Source organism: Pezoporus flaviventris, unplaced genomic scaffold, assembly GCF_033815535.1.
Source record: "Pezoporus flaviventris isolate CSIRO_AGI_PZ_B2104156 unplaced genomic scaffold, CSIRO_AGI_Pfla_v1 ptg000066l, whole genome shotgun sequence".
In the NCBI taxonomy this organism is placed as follows: Eukaryota; Metazoa; Chordata; class Aves; order Psittaciformes; family Psittacidae; genus Pezoporus; species Pezoporus flaviventris.
In genome coordinates this window covers 2,821,053-2,832,918 of record NW_026892614.1, presented here as the reverse complement: position 1 = coordinate 2,832,918, position 11,866 = coordinate 2,821,053, and the positions used below count along the sequence as shown (strand labels likewise).

The 11,866-nt window shown below is 54.1% G+C and overlaps 1 long non-coding RNA gene across 2 annotated transcripts; it reads left to right on the top strand.

The window, feature by feature from the left end:
- Window positions 1-731: 731 nt before the first annotated feature.
- On the top strand, window positions 732-10,674 carry LOC133278668 (uncharacterized). Of its 2 annotated transcripts, XR_009746631.1 has the most exons (4): window positions 732-1,259; window positions 1,780-1,869; window positions 9,968-10,154; window positions 10,580-10,674. It is a non-coding gene; the product is annotated as an uncharacterized LOC133278668 (long non-coding RNA). The 2 variants fall into 2 exon arrangements; XR_009746630.1 differs by lacking the exon at window positions 10,580-10,674 and having other exon boundaries at window positions 9,968-10,194.
- Window positions 10,675-11,866: the final 1,192 nt, after the last annotated feature.

Genomic DNA, 11,866 nt, shown 5'->3' with positions numbered 1-11,866 from the left:
CTGACAGCTCCCACGGCAGTCCCGCCAGCCCACAGGGGCTGGGAAATCTGGGAAGCTTCGCTGAGTCCCATACAAACCGGAGCTGGTGGTCGTGGCGAGGATGTTACAAATGCGATCCAAGATTACCCGAAAGGCTGAGCAACAAAATAATGCGTGCGAAGAGGCACAGATTAAACAGAAGGATCGAGTGTTTGAGGCTTCCTTTGTGAGTGTCGGAGATCGGGAGTTAGGCTTTGGCAGCAATGTGCCTCTTCTCTAGGTGTGGCCTGATTCTGCCACTCAGCTCCGGAGAGGACAGTGACACCGCCTGTGAGCCAAGCCGGTGTTTAACACAGCGGGGGTGTCAGCAGCCTTGCAAAGCCGGCCACAAACACTGGCCTCACACTGACCGTATTCTTCCCGGGAACATATCTTCAGGGCTTTTGAGATCTTGAAAAGCAGAAGTGAGAGCAATATAAAGCTAGAAATACTTTCTCTTGCACCGATTTCCATGCACATATTCAGTTCGACTTGAGGGAACCAAACTGCACCCACAGAAATAGCCCTGCTTAGTTGCCTCCACAATTTTGAGCTGAGCCTTCAACGAGCTATCACCACCGAGGTCTTTAGCCTACCTCACGCCTAATGTAATACAAATGTCATGTTTTGAAGACTTCACAGTCCAGTGGAGTCCAGCGGTGTCTGCCCAGAGTCATTGATTCCCAGAGACAGCGTTGCCCAAGTATTGCAGTCAGTTGTTGAACCGGATGCAATCATACACTGAAAACAAGTAATGTCGGCTGATAAAAATAGCTGTATTAACTCTTTATCTACCTTAGCATTTACTTCCACGAGTGTAGACATTAGCATGTGTTTCCATGGGGTGTGCAGTTGCAGTTGTGCCTCAAATGCCATGGAGTAGCTGACTGCATGGAGGGTAAAACACCTATATCCAATCCCATACCCGTTCCCACTCCCCTTCTTCACATCTGAGGGAGGGGATGGCAGAAGGCACAGCTTCCTGCCCTTAGTGACTAGAGCATCATCCTACCAGCAAATCCCAGCTGCCCTCTATATCCCTCTAGCTGCCAGGTCTCAGATTTCCCCCAGACAGCGTGATGGTGGTGTGCATTATCAGCTCTTCTGTCTTTGCCTGGAGTTTGAGGACAATGTAACAGCAGTTGAACTTGGTATCACAACAAATAAATAGGAGAGGATCCAGGTCCTTCAGTGTCTTCTGTGGGAGGAACATACCCCACATGGCATCTTCTGTGGCTAAGGTGAGGTTTCAAGTGCTGTTCTGGAGACAGAGCTACGGCTGTAGGGTGACAATGCATTTTAATGTCCTAGGCATGAAGGACTAGAAACGTGTTATCCTACCTGGCTTCTCCCACTTTAATATCTTAGTCTCTTTGAGGGTGTTTGTAAAGACTTGCTGGGAGAAGAGCCATGTGGGGGTGAAGGCAGCACCATGACATCCTGGGAAGGGAAGAGAAGGGAAAATCCTTGCTTCTTTTGGCTATGTCTTAAAGCTCACTCAGCTGGGTGTGATTTCTGGAGCTGTGGCACCAGAAGCTCAGGCTTTGTCAGAAAGCTCCAAACTCCTCCATCCACAAATGGTCTTCCATAGCATGTCCAGGGAGAGAGACTGTTGGCCTGTATGCAGTCTGTGTGCTTCAGGGACCTGCAGAAATTAAGGACCAAGCTGCCCATCCATGGCTGACCTGGGGAGCTCCCTCTTTTGACCCAAATATCCAGTCTTACATTTCCCTTCTCAGCTGTTGCCCTGGTTTCTTTCAGTAACAGGCTCCAGCAAGGAGCAGAGCTTGGCTTCTCTCAAAGAAGATGCTGGATGAGGCCCCTCTCAATCTAGGAATCTTCCACTTCAAGGTGAGCAGCCGAGAGAAGGAGATTCAAGGGGAAACCTCACCCCAGCAGCTCTGGGGCAAGGAGCACAGCACCAACAGTGACTGTGCTGGTTGTTTCTGGGACAGGGACTATTGCCAGGCATTGCCTAGTGCCAGAGTAGGAGAGGACAGTGCGTGGACACAGAAAGGTGCCTTTTTCTCCTCTGGCCTGCTTTGCCCAGCCACCAACACAGCCCACAGCCAAGCAGCTCTCCTCTAATCTGCTTCCTGGTTCCTCCCTGGTGGGGTGGCACCAGCACCAGCTGTCTCCTCAGGGACTGCACAAACACATCTGGTGAGGTTTTGCCCATGGCAGGCAGCGGCCTGTTTGCTCTCAGCAGCAGCTGGAGGTAGCAGGAAGGGAAGGGGATGGAAAACCACCCTCTTTGCACATGTCCCCCTGTTAGTACATCTCCTGCAGCCCACTTTGTCCTCAGATCATGCTGTGACAGCCAGAAGTCACTGTACCCGTTCAGGATATCATTCTATTTAAGTTCTTTACACCATGTGAGGCAGCTTCTCTAGCTGATGCCTTCAGCGAGGCAGCCCCCATCTGTCAGATGCAGTTCATCTCTCTGAGGGGAAGAGCTGCGGGTACAGCTGAAGGTCAGGTTTGAGAGAAGGCAGTTGGTGTTTGATATCTGCCTGACACCAAAGGGATTCACTGGGGCAGCAGCCAGCAAGGTCTGTCCTTGGCACTGGGGGAGTCCTCTTGCACAGGTGGCTTCTACCCTTTTTCAGTGAGGAGCACAGAAAGTTGCCCAAACGGGGAGTGGTCAGCTGATTGAGGATGCTAAGGAACAGGAACTGGCTCCAAAGCCCTGTGTCCAGGCTCTCCGATGGCTGGCCCTCTGCAGCTCTTGCTGGGAAACTGCTTAAAAGCACCTAGTGTCTGCTGGAATCATGGGGGAAGCAGCAAAAGAAACAGCATCCTGGAAGGAGGAAAAAGCCCCCTGCACGGCTGGCACTGGAGGATGGCGAGCAGGATGCTCTTTGTGCTGCCGCTCCTCCCAAAGCTGTCTGCTCTCCTTGGGTCCCCGCAGGAGCTGTGCAGCTGCTGACAGCTATTAATAGGTAGGGAGAACGTGGGCTCTGTCTCCTACAGCTTCCTGGGATGAATGGTAATTACCCTTAATTGGACTGGATTTGGTTCCACCACCTACCTTCCAGCCCCCTTGCCTGCGCTGGCAGGGGGAGACCAGCCCATCTGCTGCCTGTGCCGGCTCTGTGGGGAGCAGGGATCAGCACTGGGAACAGAGTCCCATCTCCCCAGGACATCTCACAGGCCTTGCCCGTGGATGGTGGGCATGGGGAGGAGCAGAGCTAGCAGCTGGCAGGCTGCAGGCATTTGGCTCACCCTGGTCTTTCCAATGGCGCACAGGAGCCCTGCAGGGAGTGAGATAAACAATCCCACCAAAGCCTGATGGTGCAGATGGGTTGGATGCTCTCTCTTTGAGTTTAATTAAAGAAACAAGACAGAAGAAATAATGAGGGGCTCTGACCTGTCATTATGGTTGGCATCCCCACCGCCATGCATCACACGGTTCTGTGAAAAGGGCATCCTTTGCTGCCAGTGCAGGATACAGCAGGGCTTGTCCCCCATTTCCCACAGGGCACAGCCCAGCTTCAGTGGGGTTAGTCAGGATACAACCTGCCCAAGGGCGTGTTATTTCCCTTATTATGCCACTACACCTCTGGCCTGAGCTCTGAAACAGGAAGTTTTCTTTCATCCAGGTTATTTTAGGCAGATGCAGGAATAGCGCAGGAGGTTTTCTTCATCCACTGAGGCTGCACCTCCCAGGAATCACATCCCAAGAAGACGGAGGCAGAACTGGATGCCATTAGATCTTTCTTGTACATCTCAGACTCTGGCTCTGGAGCAGAACACCCTCTACCTGAGATGCTCGGTAAGGCTGCACTTCACTAACCCCACCTCTGTGCCATCCTGCCCGTCTGAACAGCCACAGTGTCTCAACAAACCCTTGCTGCTCCTCCAGAACTTGGATTTATCCCTGCCTGGTTCAGCTCAGCAGCTGGTAACACTTTCCACTGTGGGAACCCCCTTCTTTCACTGACCCTTGCTGCTTGTGGCAGGGAGAGAGGGAAGGGGCAGTCGCACTGCCTCATCCTGCCAAGCTGAAGCTCCCCAGACAAGGCAGTTTCATTTACCTCTTCTTAGGTTTTAATTTCTTTTCCCACATTGTGTGTTTGCTCTTGACTGAATCACGAAAACCCTCCTGCAAGCGGGATCCGTGCCTAGGGACCTACTGGCTCCCGTTAGCAAACGCCTCCCTCCTTGCTGCTGGAGCCCTCTCTCTGAGATCCCTCCAACGTCAGGCCAGAAGATTCAGGTCCCTCTGCTGACTCCCACTCAGCCCAGCGTGTTGCATCCAAATGCCAGATGGCACACTAGGCTCAGGCAGGAGCGGTGCCAGGCTCTTCTCCCTTTCTCTCCACCCTTGGGTCCACAGAAAAGAGGCGGAGAACCAGCACAGCCAGGTTCCAGACTGCCGTGTTTGCTACAGCTTCCCTGGTCTTCAGCCCCACTCACTGGGGGATTGACACGGGAGGTGCTGGTAGAGCCCCAGCGTGCCAGGGAGGAGAGGACCTGCTCCAAGGCTGTGTCCCCTGTGCCCAGTTTCCTGTGCTAAGATTAACAAGCAATGCCCAGGACTGGAACACAGCCGCTGCTTCCTCTGTGCTCTCACACCCCTGTTCCTTTCCTTCCTTGTTGGAAAATACCTTGTTTGGCCAGGGTTGCTCACCACTACTGGGTAACTGTCTGCAGAGTTCTGAAGGTTCAGCAAGCTTCTCTCAGCCCCTAACCCCCCCTTAATGAAATGAAGAGGAGGAGAGGAAAAGCAAAGCAACTGTCCTGCCTGAAAGCGTGATTTCGAAGCTGTGGGCAGCAGAAACATCCTATTTTCAGTCTTTGGGCAGCAAAACAGACTCAGGGAGGATTTGCTCAGATTTTCCCAGCCTTTCTGCTTCAGATGGCTGCGTTAGCAGAATATCTGCTGCTTTTGGCTCAGAACTGGGTGGCCCCTAGAGCAACCCCCCCTTTTTGGTAGGGACTCAGACACTTTCTGCTGGCTCTTCTTGATACCCTGAGATGGGCATCTCCATTAACACTGCCTGAGCGCTAGGATCTCCACTTTCACTACTGTGTCACAGTAACCCCCACAGATCCTATCCCTGGAGCATGTGTCCCCTCTCTGCCAGGCTGCTGCCACTCAGCTCCTTGGAGGGCAGGGGAAGACACCTCCCTGAGGTGTCCAGGAGGAGAGATGCACAGAAACATTGCTACCTGCAGCAGGTCGCACCATTGAGGATGTAATCAGTATAGAAACGCTGGCCACTGGATGCTTTTCCTTGCCCTTCTCCTCTGCTCCTTTATTCCTATGAAATGGGGTGCCGGCTGTGCCCAGTTCCCCTCAGATGTGCTGGTCATGTGCCTCCCTGCCCTGGCATGCGGCTGCTGGCTGCAGGGCTCTCTGGCATGGATGGCATCCCCTGGCTCCACAAACCTGGCAGTGGGTGCGTGAGCCAGGCTGGGGCACCATGTGGGAGAGCAGAGCTGGCTGCGTTCTCCCTCGGAGGAGGGAAAGCATCTAGTCAGTGACTTCTATTCCTGGCTGGGCTTGTTGCAGCCTTCACGACATTCAGAGCAGGTGTGAAGCTTTTCCCTTCCCAGGCTGGGGATGGGAGCTAGTGGGAGGTTGTTTTCCAGCACTTTCATGGAGATAGTCTGTTGGTTTTGCATGGTGTCTTTTTTTCCCCACAGTGATCCGTGCTCTGACTTTTAGCTTGTGACTCTGCGTCATTCCATTCCCTGCCCCAATTTCCACCTCTCCCTGTTGTGCTGTTTTGATAAACCCAAGGTGCTCGGTGCTTGCAGTCAGGGGTAAGAGGTCTTGAGGGATGCAGTGGGGGATCAGATCCTACAGCACAGGCTGTGCACAGGGAGATTTTTCAAGAAGGCCAGGGCAGGCAGTGCAGCATCTTTCCCTCGTGGCCACCAGAAAGCAGCTCAGAGGTTCAGGAGCTTTGTTAGATTTGAAATGAGGGCATTGTCCCTTCTTGCCTTTTTTACTCTCAAGCCCAGCTTGGCTGTGACACCTGTTGCAGAGGTACACCTGGTACTCCTTGCAGGGGCCACCCCTTCCCTTGAAGGCTGGGAATGCTCCTCAGGGCCTGGCCCACGGAAGAGAAAGCCCTGCGGGTAGGGGTGTGAGCTCTTCCAGCACTCCTGCGGCTGCTGGGCTGCATGGAGGTGGGGGTACCTGGGGAAGAAGGTGCTATTTCCACCTCTCAGTGTTCCCCAGCAGCAGCTCCATACATCCTGCATCAGCATTTCCAGAGCGTGGAATGGGTGGGCAGAAGGGGAGCCCCATCCACAGCGTCGCAGCAAGGGCAATGTCGGGGCGGACGCTGATGGAATAGGACAGCCCGGGCGCTTGCACGCCACGGGCTGCTGAGTTGCTGCTGTCCTTTGGTGCCCTTTTCCCACCCCAGCAGATCCCGGCACCGGCAGGGCTAGGAGCTGCCAGCTGCCATCACCGTCCTCCAGAGCCACGCTCCATGACAGATCCGCTTCCCCCTGCTGCTGCGCCCGGCTCCTGGGCGCTCCCATGCCCCGCAGCGGGGTGCTGGGGCCATGGCACAGCCCCGGCTTCCTCCGTGCTCCCATTCAGGGCTTGGCCGCTGGAGCAGTGCAGCCCGAGGCATTACACTCGTGCTGGGAGGGCTGGGTGAGCGCCGCCGAACGCCTCCTGCTGCAGCTCTCTGCCACCGCTTTGTCTGAACGTCTCTGCCGTGTCTGGCAGCACCGCACCCAGCTCCAGGAGAGCCATCGGGCTTCCCCCTTGTGCCCTGTCACCGCATCGTGATTGCACTGACAAAGGGCCCTGGGTTCAGTCCCAGCACGCTGCAGGCTCTGCTTGCTGAGCTGGGCTACCTGCAAACTGCAGCTTGAGGGCTTGTTCAAGGGCCCTTGAAACCCACAAGAAACGACCTGGAGTCCTCCCAAGGACAGCGATGTACCAAGTCCAGCTGCTGCCTCTGTACCTGGCCTGTCCCCAGGTTATGCCCTGTGTTGCTTCCACCAGGCCAGTATGAAGCCTTCCATCCCCGATTTCTAAGTCCAGCTGTGCCCCTCTGTTACAAGGCCTCTGGGGCCAACAGGTTCTTCTCAGTAGTACTGCAGCTTGGTGGGACTTTCCTTCTTCTACTTCTCTGGCTGGACTGATGCTCACCCAGGTGAACTGGAGACACCAGCCACAGAGACCTCGCTTGCTGTTTTCTCAGCAAGAAACTGCCAGCTTTGGTAACTCCCCAGTCCTCAGATGTGGACAAGGGGTCTCTTCTCCTGGAGCCTGACTCTGGCAGGGAATGGTGGTGCCCGTAGCAGGGACACTGCAGCCATCACATCTCGTGCTGCTGCTCTGGGGCTGTGAGAGTCAGCAGCTCTTGGGTTGCTCTCAGGCAGACCAGCCCTCTGCAGAGAGCAATCCTGGTTCTCTGGGCCTTTGGTCTGTTCCAGGTGGGTGATTCCTGTGTTTTGAACAAGGCAGGGGAAGAAAACTGAAAGTCCAAGTGAGCAAAGCAGCCAGACTGAGCCAGGACACGTCAGAGCTGCCTCTGTCAACACCGTTGCTGAGGCAAGCAGGCAGGCAGGTCCTTAATTATTGATGGTACTTATAAATAAATGCTGGGGCAGGGAGAGGAAGGTTACAGAGGAGCAGCTGCTGGGAGGGGGAGGGAACCTGAGAGCTCACTTGCTTTAAAGGTCATTCAGTTTGGCATCTCTTGCCCCTTTCTCTGTAAAACTCGGTGATATTGGATTCAATGGATTATCTTCCTTGTGTGTCTTCTTGCTTCTGCCTAACCCAGCCAGATGAGAGGACGAGGAGGAAGAAGAGGGAGGAAAGACATCTGCAAGAGGGGGCAGTGAGGGAAAGAAAGGGGAGGGAAGGAAATGCCATCAGAAATGTGGGACAAACAGACAAACGAGGAGACAACAAAATTAGTAGAGCAGCAAATCCCAACCCAAGTGTAAATAATTCTTCACCATGTGAAAAGAAGGTCTATGTAGGCTCAGATTCATCTTCCCCTTCCTGGGGCTTAAGCCCAGGAAGCGCATGAAATGAGGCTGGACAAGGACTAGAAGGAGACATAACGATCTTGACTGGGGACTGGAATAGTAACCCAGTGTCTGTGTAGCCTCAGGCACTTGGGGTGGAGCATCCCAGGAAGACCGGACTATCTGATGGCAATAGCTCTGGGATAGGGATCCCACAGCCAGCTGAAAACACAGGAAGGACTTTGGACTGGAATCACAGAAGGACTTAGAGGTTGACAGCCTCCATGGGAGTCTTAAGTGACTGTGGATGATGGGGCTTCACAACTTAGTCTGAAGCTCCCAAGCTTGCAGAAGTGACACACAGGTGTTGGGTGCAATATGGGCTCAAGCAAGATGGAGCTCCTTTCAGCCTCTCCAAGAGCACACTGCAGGACATGGTCTCCTTCCATCCCTTCTCCAGTCTCAAGGGAACCACGTGGTGCTCTCTGGAGTAGAGGTGCCTGTGCTGCAGCTGAGCAAATCGCGCCTCCCGGCAAGCGGCAGAAAACACAGCTGCAATCCAGGCTGACTGCAGGGAGCCGGCTGGTTGTGAAGGGCACGCAGCAGAGGAGAGCGAGCTGCGGGATCCCTCCTGAATTGCCTCTGCTGCCTCCTCGGGCTGTCGGCTCTCCGCTGCAGACAGCGTTCTGCTGTGATGGAAACGTGGTCCAGCTCCAGCAACGCTTCCCGGGAGCCGGGAACCCAGGGACAGAGGGGGGATTTCAGCCATGGGCAGCTCCTGCCCTGCCCACATGCCATAACGCTCCTCCTGTCCCTCAGCTGAACACCTCTAGTGCAGAGCCATCCCCTCCTTTCCCAGACAGCTGCGGTGCAGAAGGTGAGGCACCACCAGCTCCAGGTGGCCCTGAGCTGCCCCCGCGGGATGGGATGTCCCATCTCACCAGGGGTGCTCTGGGTCTGCGGTTCGCTACTGCAGCCTTGTGTGTGCCGTGCATGGGTGCTGCATGGCCTGAGTGCCTGGCTGCTGTGGGAGAAGAGAGCAGTGTGTGGCTCAGCTCTGCTACCACCGCTAAGATCCCAGCACCTCTGCGGAATGAGTCCCGGGATGCAGCAGCCTGCCCCAGGCCTGGGTGGCAGGGGTGCCCAGGGAGAGCTGGGCTTCCCGGTGTGGCACCCTCTCACTCTGCAGCTCAGGCTATTGAGAGTGATGCTCCTGCAGCAAAGTGGGGTGAAGAAAGGCAAGCAAGTACTTGCTGCTCTCCTTTTGCTGAAGTCAGGTAGTTATTTGCGATTGGGGCTGGCAAGCCCTCGCGTTGCACGTGCCCTTAAGGGACCTCGGGGTCCATCTGGACTTATGGAGGTGTTGCCAACCTGACAGCACCTGCTCACAGCAAAAATACCATTGTCTCTTAATGAGTTTCCCGCTTCCTGCCGTCCCTTCTGCGGGCGTGTGTTTGGAGTTGCCAATGTGGGCCCAGGGTACTACTCGCCCCTTGGGTTCTTGATGACTGTAAGAGAATGTAGGCTACTATTCTGGCCAGAGAACTATATTTAAACCCTGTGTTTCAGTCCCCAGAGCCCTCCCAGCTGAGCGCTGCTTGACCTGCCTCTAAATACAGAGCAGCCTGGGCAGAAACGTGGCAGCTACTGTGCTATGGCACAGGGTGCTAATGCACTGTCCTTGTGTGGCAGGGAAAGGGGCGGAGAGGATGTAAGTCTGTGCAATGGGGGGTTCATCAGAAGACCAGCAGGAAATGCTCTCTTCCAGGACCAGTGATAGCCTGGTATGGCCACAGCCCAAAACCCAGAATTGCTACTGCAATGACCCATTTACCAGGCTGGGGGGATATGGGCACCACGGGTGCCTCCACAGAACTACTCTTTTGTAGGACAGCATCCTTTTCCACCTCCAATTACAGAGCAGGTTTAGTGCTGCTGAGCTCATGAGATGGAGTCAGATCATGATTTGGTTATGCAGTGACCTCGTAAATCCTTGCAGGCTCAGAAAGAGGAAGGGAAATTCTGAATTCCGTGCCCAGAAAGGTCAAGAGCAGCAAATGAGAAGAAAGAAAATGAGCTCCAAGCTGAAGGCTCCCTCCAAGAATGCCCTGGCTGAGGCAGGAAATGAATAGCACCATCATAGCAGGCTACAGCCCCTTAAGGGGCTGAGCAGAAGTCTAAAAGGGGTCAGCAGTTTTTCAACTAAAAATCAGGCCAGAGGGGGTTAATTTTGTGAGGCTACTGCTGGAGAGCTCACGCTGCTTTTGTAGCATGGTGCAGGAGCTGCTTAACCCAGTATTCCTCTCCTCCTCCTCACACCTACTCTCCAATACCGAAATGAGACATCATCTCCTGTAGCAGCTATTAATATAGCAACACAAAAAGCACCCTGGGAAGGTGCTTTCCCAGTAAGCTAGAGCACCCCAGCACCTCCTCACACCTGGTACCACTGTGGCCCAAGCGAAACACAGGAGCTGTGCAACACCAGGAACTAATGCTGCTTTCAGGTGACAGCATGAACCAACCCCTGGGACTCCACAAACCCTACACGAGCCTTGTTCCAAGGCCGTGAAACACTGAGCTGGATGTTCCAACTCTCTCCTGTGTTCAGGTGCCTTGCAGACATGTTATGAGGACCTCTGCCTCCAGAAACAAACTTGAAAAAGCACTCAGCTGGCTCTGCTACAGCATACAGGAACAGGGGCAGATCTGGGGCGAGCAGGGGGATGGCTGAATTCTTGGCAGCAGAACCTTGGCTCACAGTCCCCTTTGCAGCAAGCCCTGCTTTAAGCTCCCTAGCTGGAAGCAGCATTTACTGAACGAAAGGCTGAAGGCCTATGCTCTTGCTGCAGCTGTCAGTGCTTTGGGGGAGCAGAGGAGGGCAGTGGGGAGCACCACCGGCCCTTAAGGCCTCCCCATTCCTTCTGCCTCCGAGTGCTCACATTTATGTCTGACACTTATCCAAGTGCAAAATCAGCTCCTGGCACTTTGCAAAGATGAGTAGGAGCCACATGAAGCGTTAGGGACAACATACGAGACTGTGGGATGGACAGCCACTGACATAGGGAAGAAATCCCCTTGTTCTCTAATGATACCATCAAGTCCACGTATCTTTTTCCCCAGGCACACTGTTCACTTGAAGAGGAAGGGGAGAGGAGGCTTTGCTCACAGCAGCTATCCACCCTCTCCCCCTCAAAGAGACAGCTGAAAGTTGTAAGTCTCTCATTAGGAGACTGAGCCATTCTCCACTACATCCTCACTAATCCATATTTATGTGACAGCCATTTCCTGCTCCCCATCCATCAGCATCACTGTGCTTCCACCTCTCCTCCCCCTCTCCCCAAAAGCTTGCAGCTACTGCCGCCTCCACCTCCCTCCACAGTGCCAGGCAACCCTACCTGCTGGTGAAATCTATCCCTCTGGGGCTGCTGCTGCTGCTGCTGCTCACGGGATGAAACCTGCTTGTATCACTATCCTGTTGCACTTTTGCCTCAGCTACAGTTTGTGATCTCTCTTCATTTAGGTCAATACTGCATGTAAAATAACGGTGCTTTGGCCAGGAGCTCAACATATCACTAACAATGAGTTGAGTTTGCTGGGTCTGCTGATGCTTGTGACAAACAACCATTTAGGAGAGAGACCTGCTCACCTCAAGACTAAGGAGCTAAGTGCTGCAGGGAGTTCCATGCTGCAACACAGCAATCCCATTCACACAGCTCACCACATCCGTGGTGGTTTTTAGGTAGGTGCTGGTAAGGAAGAAGCCAGAAGGCAGTGTGAGAAGGAGTTACAAGGGAATGGCAGGAAGAAACAAGGGTAAGAACATTCATCCAAAGCAAAGAGGTGGAGGCAGGGATGATTAGAAGGTGCAGCTAACAAGAAACATCAGGGGACTGGA